We start from the raw sequence: 20,372 nt of genomic DNA on the forward strand, positions 1-20,372 counted from the left end.
AGTGCAGCCTGATCGATGCCCATCTGCAGCCTAGAGGGGACAGGGAGGGGGGCGGGACGAGCGCCGACAGATTACATACAGTGAGAATCTCCTATGATAGACAGAACAGTGGTCCAATAGCGGCCCAGGAGACGGGAGTTCCTATTACAGAGGCCGCCAAGTAAACAGGAGATTCTCACTTTATGTAATCTGACGGCGCTCGTCCTGTGCCCCCTCCCTGTCCCCTCCGAGGCAGCTAAAACTGAAGTATTGGCGTATAACACGCGCGCACTATTTGCACCCGATTTTTATGGTGAAAAAGTGAGTGTTCTACGCCAATAAATACAGTATATGCCCCCAACAGATATCAAATAAGGTTCATCAGAAGGACCTTGGCCAAAGCTTGCTCAATCCAAAAAGGCCATATTTTAATTTGCGGTGATTTCAACATTCCCATGGACCCCGATATAGACACTACCTCCAGGAACTCAGCGGGGAAACTGGGACTTGGACAATTCCTGCTACAGGAAGATCTACATGACCTGTGGCGCTATCAACATACCACAGAAAGAGAATACCTTTTTCTCTCATCCCCATAACACATATTCAAGAATTGACTGCTTTATTACGGACAGATCTCAATAAGGTAACAGGGACAAATATTTATAACATTACGTGGTCTGACCATGCCCCTATTTCCCTGGAACTTTCAGAGGGGTACACAGGTAAATTTACGCCATTATGGAGAAATAATACTTATATATTATCACATCCAGCATATGTAAAGGAGTTGGAGACACAACTGGAGGAGTTCTTCTCTGTTAATTCTGATCCTCTAGCAGTATATTTAAAATTTGGTGTACACATAAAGCCTTTGTTAGGGGAGTACTGATTCAGATGGCCTCCAGGGAAAGGAAAAAGAGGAAATTAAAAATTTCCACTTTTCTTGCTGAAATAGCCTCTTTGGAAACTCAGCACAAACAGTCTCCCCAAAACACATTGCTGACCTGCCTTGTCATCCTTAGAGAGGAACTTAGAACAATATTAATATCTGACCATGATAAATATATTAAGGGTCTTAAACTCACTGCATACTCACAAAATAGGGCAGGAAAAAGACTGGCCATGCAATTAAAACAAAAAAGAGCTAGGGAAAAAACTACCCGGGTATGTCACCACAAAACAGGTAAATATGCTCTTGATCCGTCAGATATAGCCCAAACATTCCGGGATTATTATGCAACATTGTACAATCTAAAAGAAGACCATGACACCCCTCAGCCCAATAAAGAGATTATATCCAAATTCCTAAAAAACATAAATTTACCTGCACTTGATGAAGCCTCCCTGACTCATCTTAACCGCCCTATAGAAAGACAAGAAATTATAAATGTTATCACCTCCCTTCCACTGGGAAAATCGCCAGGAATAGATGGACTCTCCTCAGAATACTATAGGTCACTTCCCGAAGGAGATGTTAGAAGCTGTTATTGTGACTCTCCCAAAACCTGGGAAAGAGCCAGACCACCTACAAAACTTCAGGCCCATATCGCTTCTAAATTCTGATTTAAAAATATACTTCAAATTGCTAGCTAACAGACTCTTAGATCTCACCCCACTCCTACTAGGACTGGAACAATTGGAATTTGTAAGGGGGAGACAAGCTCGAGACAGTACAAGAAGAACGATTAACCTCATACATCATGCTAAAACTTGTCTGGTGCCTTCTCTTCTCCTTGCTCTGGATGCAGAGAAGGCATTTGACAGAGTTCACTGGGAATATCTGTCGCAAGTGCTAACTAAATTCAGGTTGTCTGGGACAATATATTCAGTGATTATGACATTATATAATAACCCTTCGGCGAGAGTATATGTCGATGGCACCTTGTCTGGATCATTCGATCTTTCAAATGGAACGAGGCAGGGTGCCCTCTCTCCAATTATATTCTCCCTTGCTATCGAACCCTTTGCTGAAGCAATCAGGAGTGATCCTCTGATTCAGGGACTGCGAGTGGGTCAATGGGAACACAAAATAGGCTTGTTCACAGACGATATCATCTTGTCGCTATCGAATCCCCTAATTTCTCTACATAGAACCCAACACCTGATTGAGCAATTTGGAAAAGTTTCCTATTACAAGATCAATTCTAATCAATGTCAAATACTGGCCATGGGCTTATCTCAATGCCAAAGAAACACAATGAAAAGTATATTTCCATATAAATGGGGAGCTAAATCCATCACATATTTAGGGATCCAGCTCTCTTACCCCTCAAGCTTGCTCTATGATGCTAATTTCACCCCCTCATTGTCCAACATCTCTGAAGATCTGAAACAGATGAGTAAGACTCAATTATCTTGGGTAGGAAGAGCAGCTGCCTTTAAAATGCAAGTACTCCCAAAGATACTCTATCTGTTTAGAACGCTCCCAATTCCTTTTCCTATCCCATTCTTCACAAAATGTAACTCCCTATTACGAAACTATATCTGGCAAAGTAAAAATTTGAGAATTGCCCTTTCATCGCTACAATTGAGTAGAGCGAATGGTGGTACTGGTTTGCCAGATTTGCAGGGCTACTACAAAGCGTCCTTACTAGACCAATCTAAACAATGGTTTAAACCGAATGAGGATATACTATGAGTTGACATGGAACTAAGCTTTATGAAACATCAGAACTCCCTTGCAATTCTCTCAACTTCTCTTATGTCCCCCCACGTAATCCCTTCTGTTCAACACTCCACAATTGTAGCTACTCTTCAGGCATGGCGCACATTACTCTCTCACAATAAATACATAGAAAACACATACAAACTAAATATCCCGGTTAAAACATATGAATGGCTAATTAAAGATTTTGATGCAAGAGACTGCATTAAAAGGGGTATACACTTCACAAATGTCTTACACCTAAGCAGCCTACCTACGGATGCTTATAGGTCAATGCAGATTAGACACTACCACTCAACCACTAAATGCATGGAAAACATAGCAATTCCAAAATCTATTTGGGAATTCCTCCAAGGGAAGTCAAACAAATCGACCCGTGGAATTTCTTTCTTCTACTACTCTCTATCTGGTCCTATATTAGTGACTAAAACACCAGATATGTACAAATGGGAAAAAGAGATGCAGAAAGAATTCTCCCTACAACAATGGTTGAAAGCTATACAAATGAGCTTCACTATTACTGCCTGTGTTGAGCACTGGGAAAACTTTCAAAAAATATATCATAGATGGTATATGACACCTTATAGACTGTTAAAAATATTTCAGGATTCTTCGAATCACTGTTGGAGAAATTGTAACCATATAGGGAACTTATTCCATGTTCTATGGAACTGTCCTCACATAGTGTCCTTTTGGGAAAGTATAGCTAGAATCATCAGTGAAATCTCAGGCCTGTACAAATCACTTACCCCGGAACTAGCACTGTTGAACATAGGACTAGACTCTTACCCTATCACAGTTAGAACAGTGATCGCTCATGTGTTATTCTCAGCCAGGACGGCTTAAGCGAGTAAATAGAAAATTTCTGACCTCCCAATGAGAAGAGAAATATGCATGAGGATCAATGTACAATGCCAATACGAAAAGTTACTGGCACTCAAAAATCTTAAAGCACCCCGCTTTATAATAAAATGGCAAGCTTGGTTTCTTCATCCAGAAGCGGCTAAAGTCCTAAAACCTTAACATATAGTAGTTGCAGCTCAATATTGGTATCACAACTTATATACTGAATACTGTCATATTTGAATGAAACGTTGATAACTGTATATTTCCCTATTTTTTTTTTTTTCCTTTTTCTTTACTCCTTCCCTTTGTTCAGTTTCTGTTGTCTGTATTCTACATACTTTTAGTTTATAATACTTAACATTACCTGCGTGTCATATTAACTCACATTACTGAAGCACGACCTAGAGCAATATGTTATGTTTTTGCATCCTGAAGTTGGCATATCCCAAGCACAGTTTGATCCCATTAGGGGTGAGGGGGAAAACGAAAGTCACTACCACTAGTAAGGGAGGAGGAATTTAGAGACTTTTAGGAAGCCAAGACCTGGTAAGGTCAAGTATTTCCATACCTATGGGACTTGTAAATGAAATCATGACCCGGTAGACCCCTATTATATCAAGAAGAGGGAAACAAGGAGAGTGGCGCCCTGGGTGCTGCCTGCCTGGTCACCCCCGTTGGGCCGTCTACCACGGCCCCCGATTGGAGGTGTATTTCGGTGTCTTGGCACCCCATCACTACGCCATCAGCCAACGCACCCTAACTAGTAAGTACGCACTCCAGTGTTATTTGGGGTTCTACCCTACCCCATATATGTCTTCAATGATGACTGAACAATTTCTATATTATTTTTATTTTTACTTTAGATTATCACGTGCATGTTCCTGATGAGTGGTGTATCAGCCACGAAATGCGTCAAGCTACTTGTTGGCGTGTTTCCATTCATTTTCAGATTTCCAAGCTACTATGTAATCTCTCCCTCCACAGGTTCAGTAAGGTCTTAGGTCCTGCAGGCACTACCTTGCAATTACATTTTTACCTAACTACGTCCTTGTTGAACTATGGAATTTTATCATGGTTTTTTCCAAGACACTTTTGTTATCAATTTACCTATTGTTCATTATTATGTATTGACCCTTTACTTATTGACACCAGTGGTCACATTTTGAGACATGTGGTGTTATCATTATGGGTACTGTTGTTATTGGTCTTACCATTTACTCTGATATTTACAATATATGTATGTTTATAATCAATTATATGAATAAAATTCCCTTGTTCAGCTTAACTTACTCCTCGCTACTGTGTGCTTCATATAAAGTCCCACTCTCCTTGTTTGCCTCTTCTTGATACCACTAGTAAGGATATAGAGGCATAACTGCTCCATGTAACGTTATACCTTCATATGTTGTCTGTTTAAACGATGGTTCACAAAATAGTGCCGACACTTTACATAGTTTTGTATGTAGAAGTATTGCATATTATTGCTACTTTGTTTTATTTCTATTTTGACAAATTACTTTGGTCCACAATAGATCTATAAAGATCGTCCGTGAAAAACTGAATAAAAATCAAGTGATGTAAAATCAACTGTTTCCACCTGAATTCCGGGTTGGCCAGTGAATGGGGGAAGTACGGGTGCTGCAGAAGTGGTGGGCTCCCAATTAGGATTGGCAAATGCAGCAGAAAGGGCACTATGGGCTCTATGGGCCTGTGTTTGTCTTCTTGGTGGCTGCGGGGCACTACTTGTGCTAGCCACCGCACCAGCTTGAACTGCACTTATAAGACTCGCCACGTCACCACGTGTTACTGCAGTGCTGGTTTGACTATGACCAGAATGTGCTTGCCAGTTCACCAGAAGGATGAGTGGCACTAGTACTGGCTCTCTGCTCCATACGAGAGCCCTGCGGTTCTTGCACCTCAACAACAGAAGAACGGGATCGGGTACGCCTGACCTTAGCAGGGATCACTCCATCGTCGGAGCTATCTGTCAGGGTGCCGCTGCTCTCTACTGCTTCGTATACTGAGCCTGATTCTGCCAGTGAGGTGGCTTCCACATTGCTCTCATCTGTCATGCTCAGCAACGTGTAGGCCTCTTCACTGGTGTACCTCTGATTGGACATTTTGGCTTCTAAATTTACAGGTACAACTATGCGACTCACAGGCAAAAAGAGCAACTGGTTGTCAGCGACCGCTTCAATCGTTACCAAAAAAATTGTTAGCGTTCGCAAGGATCAGGCCTGTCTCTGCGAACGCTGCAGTTATGTGTGTTGTGTTTTGTAAGTGATAGTGATTGATTCTGCACTTGGGTGGGCTGGGCTAAAGACAGGTGCTAGCAGGTGTCTGGGTTGATCCTGCTAATGCAGTGTTTTTTGGGAACGCTAGTATAGATCTGATCTGGTCAAAGATATTGAAACGTCCAAACACTATACTAGTAAGGGAGGTGTATGGTGCGTGCGTGGGTGTTAGCGCTACTAGCACTAATCTGACACTGCCCCTAACTGACTCTAAAACCTGTACTGGGGGGCAATCAGGGGCATATACCTTTATTCAGTAATATATGGCGGGTATCCTGATGCTTCAAAACCTGCCGGTGACAGTAACTAGCGTCACCCGTGACACTAATACGGCGATCATAAAATAGATCTGTACACTATATTGGTGACGGGGTGAAAGGGTTAACTGGGGGGTAATCAAGGAGTTAAACCTTTATTAGAGGGGTACCTGGGCCTACTACTAACTGCCCTAATGCTGATGTGTTACAAGTGACACCAGTACAGTGATCAGTAAAAAATCTGAAAACTGCACTAGGTGACACAGTGACAGGGAGTGAAGGGGTTAACTGTGGGGGGGGGGGGGGTCAAAAGTGTGCTTATGTGTACTGTGTCAGTGTAGTGTTGGTGCAACTCGCAGTTAGATGTCCTCTCTCTGGAATCAGAAAGGATTCCACTAGGGGAGGTGACATCACTTCCTCTGCCTGCGTTTACATTACACAGGCAGAGGACAATCTGCCATTTGCCAGAACCGATCACCAGGTCCAGGCCAGAAATCATTGGCCTGGGCATGGAGGAGACTGATCAGTTCTGAAACGTATCTGATCACCGTGGCCGTGGGCGATCAGCTAAGGCGATTCGCTTAGGGGAGCCAATCTGCCACAGTATAACTGCGGCGGCTTGTCCTTAACCGATTAACAAAAGGGTCGCAAGCCCTTAGTTTCAGGTAGAGTGGAAAAAGATTAGAACCCCTGTTAGAGGAAGTAAACTCTGTATTTTTTTTTTTTTCCTTCCCTGCAAAGTTGGGGCATAATGTGCTAGTATGCATCGCATACTAGCACATTATGTGACACTTACCTGCAAACGAAGCCCACGTTGTCTCCTCTGCAGGCCGCATCCAACTTTGCCTGTCTTTTTTTTTCTGGGGCCGCGGGCTCCGGCTGTGTGACTGGTCAGAGTCGCGTGATGTCACTCCCGTGCATGTGTGCAGGATCGGCCACGGCACTCGCTCCTGAAGAAACGGCACAGGCAGCCGTTCCTTCAGAGTGTATGTGCCGATGACATTGGGGAAGCATATAGTAAATCTCTCCTAAACGGCACACGTTTAGGAGATATTTACAATACCTATAGGTGTGTATATATAGTTACATAGTCCAGGTTGAAAAAAAGACAAGTCCATCTAGTTCAGGGGTAGGCAACCTCGGGCCCTCCAGCTGCTGCAGAACTACAAGTCCCATCATGCCTCTGGGAGTAATTGTAACTGCCAGCCTTGCAATGCCTAATGGGAAATGTAGTTCCACAACAGCTAGAGGGCCCCAGGTTGCCTACCCCTGATTCTAGTTCAACCAAAAAAAAGAAAAAAACAAAACATACAATCCTTTATCCACAGAGATATTTATAGTACCTACAGGTAAGCCTTACTTATAGGTACACAGTATATAGGGAGGTATACAACCTCTTTAAGCCTTTATCCTCATTAGGGAGATTTAGTTGTCATGTTTACAGTTATTCCAGATCAGTAACAAGTGGAAAAATATTCCAGTGGGGACACTATTTCTGGTAAAAACAATGGAGGAATTTTCTCTCACTTTCTGTTCTAATATAGACCACAGATGAAAAAGAAGGGGTGGGAGCATGTGTTCTTTTTTTTTTTTTTGTGCATAGGGCAGCCCCTTCATTTGAATAGGCCGACCTACACGTGCCAAAGAAACTCCAGAACCTTTTGGGCATGGAACACCCCAATGTTTCTCAACTAAAGTCCTCAAGTACCCCCAACAGGTCATGTTTTCAGGCTTTCCATTATTTTGCACAGGTGATTTGATCAGTTTCATTGCCTTAGTAATTACCACAGCTGTTTCATCTGAGGAAAATCCTGACCTGTAGGGGGTACTTGAAGACTGGAGTTGAGAAACATTGGAGCACCACAATTCTGATAACTGCATTTGCGATGCTATTAACAATGACACACCAAGCCCCTTTGCAGCACACTTCCTGTGCATCTTGTCACATGTTCCACAAACATGGCAATGCAATGTTACGCTATCCAAAATATAAAAAGCTTTGCCTTGGCCCATTTTTAAATGTACTCTCCATTCCAAAATAACAAATAAAATATACTAAAATTAAATAACTTTCCTGGTCACACACATCTCCACATCTAAGAATTGCTCTATACCACACAGCCCAAACAGTATTCATAGACTCTACCCTCATTTATAAATGTCACCCAGACAAGCATGCCTCTGGCTCCTCTTTCCCAGTCATTTAACTCGACCTGGCATGAAATATCTTATCACATTAACGAGCTCCCGCCCGACAGACATTTAATATCGTATTATTAATTCGCCATGTGCATCCCTAGTCAAAACCAGCAGCATCCATGTTCCACTATTGGAATTGTGTCTAGGGAGAACATTGGAAGCTGCAACCTGAACTGCATTACATTCTCAGGTCCGCTAGACCCCGCCCCATCCCATACAGCCCCGTCACGTGACTGACGTCAGCCCTGGTCTCCGCTCTTCCTGGAGACCACGTGCGGCTATACCGGAAGTGATTTGTGGCATGTGCGCGATATTGATATGTAAGTAGAGCAATGTGATAAACGTGTGTATTAGTTTCGTGCATGCGGTCGCTCGGAGATCTGTAACCTCGCATTACTTGGAACGGACAAGAGCTGTACGATAGCTGCAAGTGGCTACGTTGTAATTCTGTTTTTATAAAACGTTTCCTTGTTAGATAGGTTTACCTCAGAGTTCTGAGTTGACGTGCGAGAGGCATACCTGAATGATGTTGGCCGTTTATAAAGCTTTGGTTTTATGTTTATTAGTAATAAATCTTATGCTGGAGTGTGCTACTGGGAGAGGGCAGCTGTCTGCTTTTTATTTACTAATGCTTTGTAAGGCTCCATGCACGCTGGCTCAAAGTGGAGTTCCACCCAAAAAAAAAAAATTGTAATGTGTTTAAGAAAATGAAACATTTGTAGTAAAAAAAAAATTTTACTCACCTTTAAATGCCTGTTCCTGGTCGGTCCCTCTTAGTCTGCGTCCTTCAGTGCCTGGGCTCCTGACGTCACTTCCCTCGGCGCAGGTAGGGAGATCGCCTCTCCACCCTCCCTCTTGTCAATCACCTGGGACATGTGACCGGTCCCAGATGATTGCGGGGCCGGCGCGCTGCGTGGCTCGCGCATGAGCAGTGGGTGCCCAGCTGTAAAGCCACAGCCGGGCGCCCACAGTTAAAATGCCGGCGCAGCGGAGGGAGGGGGGGGGAACGAGCGGGGCTTCGATCCCCCGCATCGCTGGACCCTGGGACAGGTAAGTGTCCGATTAAAAGTCAGTAGCTGCTGACTTTAATTTATTTATTTATTTATTTTTTTTAAACGAGAACACCACTTTAAACAATTGCTGCTTTTACAAGAATTTTGTGTTTTGCCTGTAGAAGCAGTTTAATGTTATCCTACGTGTCCATGCACATTTGAACAATTACAGCCATATTTTGAGCTCAACGTCGAGGCTGCATTCACAATACAGCATTGTGAATCGTGGGCAGATTTGCCACGGATATGCCCGTGATTTGACAGCGCTGAGGTGTGAATGACAAAAAGCGAGATTCGCATTAAAGATGCCATTCATTTGAATGACATCTCAAATCGTGGTATGGGTCTGCCGTCATTGCTGCGCGATAAAATGTGCTGCAATCACGGCAACCCTCATTGCGGGACACGTGTTCGCCCAAAAATAATTCAGGAGCTACTTTTGGGCGACATGCATCCCACGATTGCAGCACATTTTATCGCGGGACAAATGTGGTAGACCCGCACCACAATTTGAGGTGTCATTCAAATGAATGGCATCTCGAATGCGAGTCTCGCGTTTTGTCAATCACACCTCAGCGCTGTCAAATGGTGGGCAGATCCGCAGCAAATCTGCCCGCGATTTAAAATGCTGTAGTGTGAATGCAGCCTTAAGCCTCGTACACACAATCAGATTTTTGGACTAACGTTCATCCGTTTGTTGTTGCATGATAGTCTCATGTCGAAAGTGAAGAGGTTACTCACCATATGAAAATTCACTAATTAAACGAAAATTGGACATTGAGTTCATGTACGGCAAAAATGATATAGCCTGCACATCAGGGGTTTTTTCGTCCGACAAGTCAGAATCGACTGTCAAAAGGACCATACTAACAGTAAGATTATCAGACGTCGTACGAAAATTACTGTACACATTTCGGATCATGTGTACAGGGCTTAAGAGGCAGGAAAAAAAAACCTCTCAAAGCGGTTGTATACCCTGCTTGGTCATTTTTACCTACAGGTAAGCCTATAAGGCTTACCTGTAGGTAAAATTAATATCTCCTAAACCTGCACGGTTTAGGAGATATTCACCCTGCATGCAGCCGCTGACATCAGCAGCGCATGCGCTCTGAAGGTCCAGAGGATCTGATTTAACCACCTGCCGCCCGCCCACCGTTAAATTATGGCTGGGTGGTGCGGCTCTCGTTCTGGGTGGACGTCATATGACAGTTTCCCAGAACGACCGCTCTTGCGCGCCCGTGGCGATCGCGCCATGTTGCTGGGACACGGCGCAACCCCGATCTCTGTAAAGGGCCGTGGCTCTTTAACCATGCGATCGGCTGTGTCCAATCACCTTTACCCACAAGTTGTAGAAATCAGTGCCAGCAATCAGTGGCTATTAGTGATGCCAGTCAGTGCTGCCCATCAATGCCACTCATCAGTAGCGCCCATCAGTGCTGCCTATCTGCCCACCAGTGCCACATATCAGTGCCCATAAATGTGGCATATTGGTGCCTCATCAGTGCCACCTAATCAGTACCCATAAGTGCCAATGTTGTTGCACAGATCAGGTTAATATGACCTTTTTGTTTAAAAGGGAAGTTCAGGAATGTAAAAAAAAAACAAACATACATACTTGCCTAGGTGGGTGACGTACCCCCACCAAGACCAAGAACTGAGCAAAAGACTGCTGATGGATCAGTTCTTGATCTTCAGTAAGCAGTCAGTGACTGTCAGTCACTGGCTCTTTTCTCTGGCCCTCCAGCGCTCACTAGAGTGCCGGGCTGTGCAGGGGGCGGGAGTGACTGGTTCAGGCTCTCTGCGGAGTACTGGGAGGCTGAGCCAGTCCTGGTATCTGTGTGGATCCTGACTGTAAAGTCGAGATCTTTCCTGAGCCTGGAACAGCTCGGTGACGTCAGCAGACTTTAGTCCACTATCGGCTGAAAACGGGTCACAGTATGAAGTGTACTCCAGTGACCCACAGGAGAAGTAGGGCCAAAAAAGTTTTGACCATACTCTTCCTTTAAAAAAATTGCCCTCAATATAACTTTAAAGCTGAACCTGAAAATCTCACCCTTGCAGTGGATCTCGCAGTGTAAGGATTAACATGCCCTGCCACCCTCAACACTTTCCTCTTTTGACCTTGCTCCTACCGAACAGGTTGCTAAAGTTTTCTCAGAAGCCCGCCTTACCACCAATCCCCTGGATCCTGTTCCCTCACAACTACTACGGTCACCCTCCCTTACTATTCTTTGCTCCCTCACTCACATCTTCAATCTCTCCCTCTTTACTGGCACCTTCCCCTCTTCTCTAAAACATGCGCTGATCACCCTCATACTTAAAAAGCCCTCACTGGAGCCCACCAGCCTGAACAACTTAAGACCCTTATTCTTGCTTGTGTTTACCTCTAAACTATTACAAGGCTTAGTCTACAACCGTCTGATCTCCTACCTCATCGACAAGAACCTTCTTGACCCCTTACAAGTCCGGCTTTTGCCCACAGCACTCCACTGAAACTGCCCTGTTAAAACTCACTAATGATTTACTAACTGCCAAAACATATGGCTACTACTCCATACTCCTACTACTAGACCTCTCTGCGGCCTTTGACACTTGACCATCCCCTCCTCCTCAAAAAACTCAACTCTCTTGGTCTTCAAGACTCTGCTCTCTCCTGGTTCTTCTACTACATATCACAGTACTCATTCAGTGTTACCTATAACTCTATCTACCCCCCCCCCCACTTTCTCTTTCTGTAGGGGTCCCCCACCAAGGTTCAGTCCTCGGACCCCTCCTCTTCTCCATCTACACCTCTTCCCTTGGTCACTTGATAAACTTCCATGGCTTCCAGTACCATCCCTATGCTGACGACACACAAATCTATCGCTCTACTCCTCACCTCACTCTTTCAGACTCCTCTCACATTACTAACTTACATATTAGCATGGATGTCGCACCACTTCCTCAAACTCAATCTTTAAGTGGGATAGCAGGCTAAAACTCCTTTAAGCGGGATAGCAGGCGTGCACGCCCGCTGCACTGCGGGGGTGCCGATGATCGCGATGACTGCCGGCCACGAGCGATCATGTGCAGGAGAGGCGGAACAGGGACGTGTGTGTGTAAACACACAAATCCCTGTTCTGAGAGAAGATGCAGATCGTGAGTTCCTAATTAGCTAGGAACCACGATCTGTCATCCCCTCTAGTCAGTCCCCTTCAGTTAGAACACACAGGGAACAGTTAACCCCTCGATCGCCCCCTAGTGTTAGTGTTCCCTGCCAGTGACATTTATACAGTAATCAGTGCATGTTTATAGCACTGATCGCTGTATAGTTGTCAGTCATCCCAAAAATGTGTCAAAAGTGTCCACCATAATGTCGCAGTCATGATAAAAATTGCAGATCACCGCCATTACTAATAAAACAAAAAAAATCTTAATAAAAATGCCATAAATCTATCATTTTGTAGACACTATAACTTTTGCGCAAACCAATCAATATACGCTTATTGCAATTTTTATTACCAAAAATATGTATAAGAATACATATCGACCTAAACTTTTTTTAATAAAATTTGGGGATATTTATTATAGCAAAAAGTACAAAATATTGTGTTTTTTTTCAAAATTGTCGCTCTTTTTTTGTTTATAGCTCTAAAAATAAAAACCACAGAGATGATCAAATACCATCAAAAGAAAGCCCTATTTGTGAGAAAAAAAAGGACATCAATTTTGTTTGGGTACAGCGTCGCACGACTGTGCAATTGTCAGTTAAAGCGACGCAGTGCCGTATAGCAAAAAATGCTCTGGCCATGGAGCAGCCAAATCTTCCGGGGCTGAAGTGGTTAAATCAGAGTCAATGGCTTGGTATTTTGGACAGCTATTTTATTAAAGAGAAATTCACAAAACATGGCATGTTGGGGGTACTTGAGGACTGAGGTTGAGAACCACTGATCTAAAGGGTACATTTCCCTTCCCCCATCTAGACTCACCAGATCTTTTTTTTTTTTTTTTTTTTTTACAACTTCTTTTTATTAAAACTGATTTCCATGTTTCCTGTCACTTTAGTTTGTTGCTGAGTTCCAGCTGCGAGACAGACTTCCTGTCTCACACCCAAAAAAGCCATTCATAGGCAGCTTTATATTCTGTGAATGAATACAAAGCTTCCTCTGACTAAGTCGGACAGCATGAAATTATCACCCTGCCCCTCTGACCCAATCAGAGTAGGCTTTGAGTGAATCAGAGAAAGTTTTATATTCATTCATAGAATACAAAGCTGCCTATGTCTGGCTGAGCACCGATCAGACCGACTATTCATTGTTCCGGATATGAGATGGGAAGTCTCTGTCTCACAGCCAGAACACAGCACTGTATGACAAATACACAGCCAAAGCTACATGCAGTTTATACATTGCTTAGAGACACTGCAGCACTAAGTGAGGGGAAATAGTTCGTTTGGACCAGCTTGGTCCAAACAAACTATTTAAAGTGATGGAAAATATGAAAAACAGCTTTAAGTTTTATCATATGGTGGTGAAAAACAGAACCAATTAGGCATACCCTGGCTCAATTTACATACAAGTAGAAAAACAAAGAAAATAAGGCATAAAAAGAACCTCTTTTCCTTGTGCACTCAGCTCAATTCAATAAAGTGAAATACGGAGGTAGTACTTTTACAAAGCTTGTAGCATCTACTGTAGTAATTAAACCCACTCTACTATAGATTGTATATAGTAGACTATGGCACGGCAAACCCCACCTGTACAGGAGTCACCTATAAACTTTGATAGTTGTCTTTATCTAGTCTGAAAAAGATAACTCCAGAGAGGCATTGGTAGTAACTGAGTTAAACGATAGGTTCACCTGTGGAACATGTTACATGTTCCACCCATTTGTAGGGTGGAACATGTAACATGTTTCAGCTTGTGCACCTTCTCCCCCCACCCCCTGTGACAGCAGGCTGGGGTTCCTTTTACCACACCCGCTGTCACTTTTTGAAAGTAGCAGGCCGCATCATTCATTCACAGTTTCCTGAAAATTAAAAGAGAAGTTTGGTTTAAAAAAAAAACAAACACACATTCATACTTAGCTAGGTGAATGCAGCATCCATCCAATGCTGCAGTTGTCCACCACTGGCTCTGCACTGAGAACTGAGCGATCAAACACTGTATTCTGTGAGCAGAGAACCAGGGGACTGTCAGTCCCCCCACACGCTCACTGGAGAGCTGGGCTGCTATGAATCCTGGGCTCCGCTTGCCCATCTGCAAGCCCAGGACTGGCATAGTGGGTGCCGCCAGGTATAGGAGAGGGAGAAGAGTGGACATATGTCCGCTCTCCTCCCCTTCTTGTTGTTAACCCAGAAGTAACGTGTGACTTAATTTCCGGGTCCCCGTTGACTGTTTCCGCGGCCATCAAGGTCAGGAAAGAATGTAATGCAGTGTGATGTGCATTGCATTACATTCAGTGGAGCACATAGAAGGCATGCAGGGTCTTTTAGATCCTGGATGTCTCATTGTAGAGAACCTGTCACCAAAAAAAAAATCATCATATAGGGGACTTTTTGTCTCCTATGTGATAGAAAAAAACCCCAAAAATGTTGAGTAAAAAAAGAAATTTTTTTAATTGTAAAAAACTAAAGTTACACCCAAGCACATAAAATTGAGGCCCCCACATATACGCACGTACAAACGTAAGCGCACACGACGGGGCGCCTACGCTTGAAAACTACAATTGCGAAGCACATTTTAGATATCGCCGCTGACGCTGGAATGAGAGTAATAATTCTAGCACCAGACCTCCTTCGTAACGCTAAACTGATAACCCTATAGGGGTCTTTTAAAGGGTCGCCTATGTAAAATATAGGGTACTGAAGCCATTTCACAGGTGCACGCAAATTTAAGGTTTGACTTGTTGGGTATCTATTTACTTGGTGCAACCTGGGCTTTTATATTCTACCATAAAAATGGGTAATTTACTGCATTTTTGTGCCCCCTAAAATGTACTTTTAATTGTTTTTTTTAACAGAAATGTTACCTTTGCGGTAATATCGCGTGGCATAAAAAATATTTTATTCCCTAGGGCAGTGATGGCGAACCTTGGCACCCCAGATGTTTTGGAACTACATTTCCCATGATGCTCAACTACACTGCAGAGTTCATGAGCATCATGGGAAATTTAGTTCCAAAACATATGAGGGGTGCCAAGGTTTGCCATCACTGCTCTAGGGTGTCTGCTAGTTTGTCTGCTTTCAGAAAATATATAATGTTTGGGGTTTTGTGTAATCTTCAGGCTTAAAATTATTTTTCAAACGTGTGTACAAAATGCAAGAATCTGCTTTAGTTGTGAAAGGGTTAAAGGATAAGTTCACCTTTGGGAACATGTTACAAAAGGTGAACTTATCCTTTAACCCTTTCACAACCAAAGCAGATTTTGGTTAAAAATACTTAAATAGTTAAAAAAAAATGGCTCCTAACTTTTTTAGCTGGCTCCTAGATTCAAAGCAAAATTGTCAGGCCCTGGGACTGGGGATAAAGGACATCCCTGCCTCATCCTCCTCTCAACAGGGAATGGAGAGCTCCCCACCCAACTTAACATTTGCCATTGGGGACTTATACAATATCTCAATCAATTTACAAAAACCTTGTCCGAAACCCATGACCTCCAACACAGTGGAGATATAAGTATAATCAACAGAATCAAATGCTTTTTCAGTGTCTAATGTAACCAACAACCCATGAAGTAGAGTCAGTCAAGGGGAGCTGTAGATGTGTAAACACCCTCTGAAGGTTGATATTGATCGACTTGCCAGCCATAACACCTGTTTGATCAATATCAACCGAGGAGGGAAGAACTTTCATTAACCTAGAGGCTGCACAGCTAGAGACTGAAGCATGATTACTACAAATCTTAAAATCAATCTGTGATTCAGATCTGTGTGTGGCAGACACATACAGTGGGGACGGAAAGTATTCAGACCCCCTTAAATTTTTCACTCTTTGTTATATTGCAGCCATTTGCTAAAATCATTTAAGTTCATTTTTTTTCCTCATTAATGTACACACAGCACCCCATATTGACAGAAAAACACAGAATTGTTGACATTTTTGCAGATTTATTAAAAAAGAAAAACTGAAATATCACATGGTCCTAAGTATTCAGACCCTTTGCTCAGTATTTAGTAGAAGCACCCTTTTGATCTAATACAGCCATGAGTCTTTTCGGGAAAGATGGAACACGTTTTTCACACCTGGATTTGGGGATCCTCTGCCATTCCTCCTTGCAGATCATCTCCAGTTCTGTCAGGTTGGATGGTAAACTTTGGTGGACAGCCATTTTTAGGTCTCTCCAGAAATGCTCAATTGGGTTTAAGTCAGGGCTCTGGCTGAGCCATTCAAGAACAGTCACGGAGTTGTTGTGAAGCCACTCCTTCGTTATTTTAGCTGTGTGCTTAGGGTCATTGTTTTGTTGGAAGGTAAACCTTCGGCCCAGTCTGAGGTCCTAAGCACTCTGGAGAAGGTTTTCATCCAGGATATCCCTGTACTTGGCCATATTTATCTTTCCCTCGATTGCAACCAGTCGTCCTGTCCCTGCAGCTGAAAAACACCCCCACAGTATGATGCTGCCACCACCATGCTTCACTGTTGGGACTGTATTGGACAGGTGATGAGCAGTGCCTGTTTTTCTCCACATATACTGCTTAGAATTAAGGCCAAAAAGTTCTATCTTGGTCTCATCAGACCAGAGAATCTTATTTCTCACCATTTTGGAGTCATTTTGGAATCCGGATTACAAATCTTCTGTGGATTGGATCCAAGGCCATATCTAGGATATTTAAAAAATCACCAGCTATAATAATAGACTTTAATGGGGGCTAATTTCTCCTAAATGGTATATAGGATAGAATGAGTAAAGGGCAGTGGAAAATAAACATTCACTAATACAATCTGGGTTGCCGGATGTCCAGAATAAGTGCAACATATCTACCCCTGGGGTCAGTAAGAACATGCAGTACCTTGCAGGGAAGCGACTTGTTCAGGAGAATGGCAACTCCTCTTGCATAACTAGAGTAAGTGGTATAAAAGGCCTTTTGGACCCAGGATCTATGAAGGCGCAAGATTTTATTACCCAATAGATGGGTATCCTGTAGAAATAAAATGGGGTTTGTGAACACTGAGAACTTTGAACATAAGGGACTTTGTAAATTTTTGTTGTTAAGGCCCCATATATTCCATGGTATTAGTTTATTCTTCATAAACCAATAGGAGGGAAATAATAGAAATATACATACAAGCAATCTTGCAGGATATAAATATATGGAAGCCAAGTGCAACAGTAAAAATCTAAAATTTAAAAATCCATACTGACTAGAAAACACCCCAACATAACTTAGCTAAGTCAGTTTTATACCTGTAACATAGGTTAGTCACTTCAGCCAGGAGGTCTGATGCTGAGATAAAACAGCTCGATCAGACTAAAGTTCCTTCCGTAGAAGAAAGACAGACGCGGAGGGTGACAACATACTTAAACGCATGGCTTTCATGCCTCAATGGCAGAACCAAACCCAGGAGAGCAAGGAGCTGGTGGTGAGATAGAGTAGCAGGATAATATCCCGTAAAAATTAAGATAAGGGGCTCCTAGGAGCGCCAATAGCCTGAGCCCACCAAACTGGAATTGTGCCAATGCCACAAATGAAATAGAAATTCTAGAGTGCTCCATCTGCACAGATTTATAAAACGGATAAAAGTCAAACATAGAGCGAACTACCCTGGCTACTTGTGCAAATCTTATTGGACCATGGTGAGCCAGGAGTCTGCTTCAGGTGTATCAAATATTTTCAAAGTGACATTGTGCTCCCTGCCACCTCTCTCTCTGTTAGGAGAGCATGGAACTTCCCTGCCGTGATGGCATTGAGGCTGGTGGTTGGAACAGGAAGTTGCTGCTTCCAGGTCTGCTGGAGGGAGGAGCGGCTATTAGAAAGCATCATTGGGGGGATCCAAAGCTGGCAAGATAAGGAGACCAATCTGAAATGGAGAAAAACCAGCCAAAAAGAGGCAGGATAACGGAGAATCCTAACAGCATATCAGGAGCTCCATGCGGACAAGTCTGCCCTCACACTCTGTCACCAGATTTTTTTAGTGCTTCATGGGTTTTTCAGCCTGAGTAATCCATCTTCTGTTACACTTTATAAATTTACTAGGTGGTTGTTTCCACTTCATTTGATGTCAGTTTTTGTCATAAGGTGCTTCAGGCTTCTTTCAGTTTTATCAAGCCGTTCTTTTAACTTGCTTGTTTTGTAGTCTTTGTTTTCTGTGTTGCCGATCCCTCAGCAGGACTGCTTTTGGATATCCCATGGTCTAGGAATGATAGCTGTACATTTAAGTAATAGTATATTACAAGGCACTGGCCCCTTTTCTTTTTTTTATGTTCCATATATTATTGCTTGTTTAAAAAAATGGAGCTTGCTGGGAGTGGGGGGAGGGTTATATAGGGCTGACCTTACAGCTTTGGTATTGTCCAGTCGCCTGAAGGCAGGTGCATGGTCAAAGACCAAGATCTTGTGTCCTGTAATGTTCTACAAGAGAGAGATTTTACAGAAAAGACAAAAAACCTATTTTTGCACATATGGGTGGTTATGCTAAAGGGCTACATTAGGACTTGTAGTTCTACAAAGACATACATGTATGCTTGAGAAACATGATGAAAGTAGAAGCAATAGGGCAGTAAGTATAAGTCTCTACAGTTTCTATTACTGAGATCCACATGTGCACGGAGTAGATAAAAAGTTCTTAAGCTTGGCAGCTGCGCTCTGCTCCTCTCTGCGGTATCCCAATCTTGATATGAAGTGAACTTTTTGATTGTGTGTTTCTTTCAGTAACAAAACAGCCCTTAGGCCGGGTTCACACTGGTACGACACTTCAGTTCTGACTTTGCCCTACGACTTCTTGTCTGACTTCCATGAATGGGATCCGACAATACCAGGCCCTTTGAGTCTGGTATCAATCTTGAGGGGGAACCCCTTGCTCTGTGCCCCCCACTACAAAGCACCTTGTACCCATGTTGATGGGGTTCTTCTCTGGTTCTGCTCTCTCTGCTGTCTTCTTCCTCTGCCGGTTCTTCCTCCAGTTCTTCTCCCGACTCTAGCTCCTGCTCTTCTGGTAGCTCCGGCGTGTGCCATAAAGCCATGGGGTGTGGCCATCTGGTGAGATCATCTGGAGACCCCCGCCCCCAGACTTTTTTTCTACATTTTGGCATGGGGTTCCCCTCAAGATCCATACCAGACCCAAAGGGCCTGGTATGGAACTGGGGGAGAACCCCACGCTGTTTTTTTTTTCATTTTGGCGTGGGGTTCCCCTTCAAATTGGATCAGTTAAGATGATGATCTGACTTTGATCAGACTTTAATGATATTGAATGGTGAAAAAATATATAATCAGCACAATAATCAATATAATATTGTGAAATCAATATATGATATAATTGGCCTACTAATAGGCTTCACGTGATTGCTTCCCATACCACTTAGAGTGTATCCACATATGACTCTCAATATATCAAACGAAAGAAAATATAGTGTAGCGCAACCATATACAAATAAAACAAGTCCAAACACAACAAAATTCCACCGTTGTGCAAATTTCAGTGACAGTTCATATATTTCCAGTGACTTCAGTAACCACCACCTCTAGCTGGAATACCTGCTCACCTTCAGAAGTTGACCCCACTACAGAGTCACACACGCCTGTGATTATATTTCTCAAGATGCCTTGGAAAAACAACTCCTCCTCCTGGTGTTCCTGAACAAGACAGACCACCTCCCGGGTTCTCACTATGTAGGCCCCAGTGCAGAGTCACACACGCTTAGTGTAAAATCTCTCACGGTTTTTCGGGAACACAAATCCTCATCACAGTGCACCTAGACAGCTCAGACCTCCTCCCGGGATCTCATTATTAAGTTGTGGCCATATAAAACAAAGGCAAACCATAGTGCTCTCTGCTAATATTTATAAAAATTGGATAAAATCCTCACATACAATTGTGAAAAACATGCATATCATCAATCATTAAGTGAACTGAGAAAACGCCCTTAATGGTGACGCCTCACA

At 43.2% G+C, this 20,372-nt stretch overlaps 1 protein-coding gene across 1 annotated transcript in view; it reads left to right on the forward strand.

The window, feature by feature from the left end:
• Positions 1-8,452: 8,452 nt before the first annotated feature.
• Positions 8,453-20,372, forward strand: part of URB2 (URB2 ribosome biogenesis homolog) — a 150,560-nt gene continuing 138,640 nt past the window's right edge. Inside the window, exon 1 of the mRNA XM_073627542.1 lies at positions 8,453-8,563. The gene's annotated coding sequence lies outside the window, so the exon portion shown is untranslated. The remainder of the gene's footprint in view (positions 8,564-20,372) is intronic.

The sequence above is a fragment of the Aquarana catesbeiana genome, linkage group LG04 (genome assembly GCF_042186555.1).
Source record: "Aquarana catesbeiana isolate 2022-GZ linkage group LG04, ASM4218655v1, whole genome shotgun sequence".
Classification (NCBI taxonomy): domain Eukaryota; kingdom Metazoa; phylum Chordata; class Amphibia; order Anura; family Ranidae; genus Aquarana; species Aquarana catesbeiana.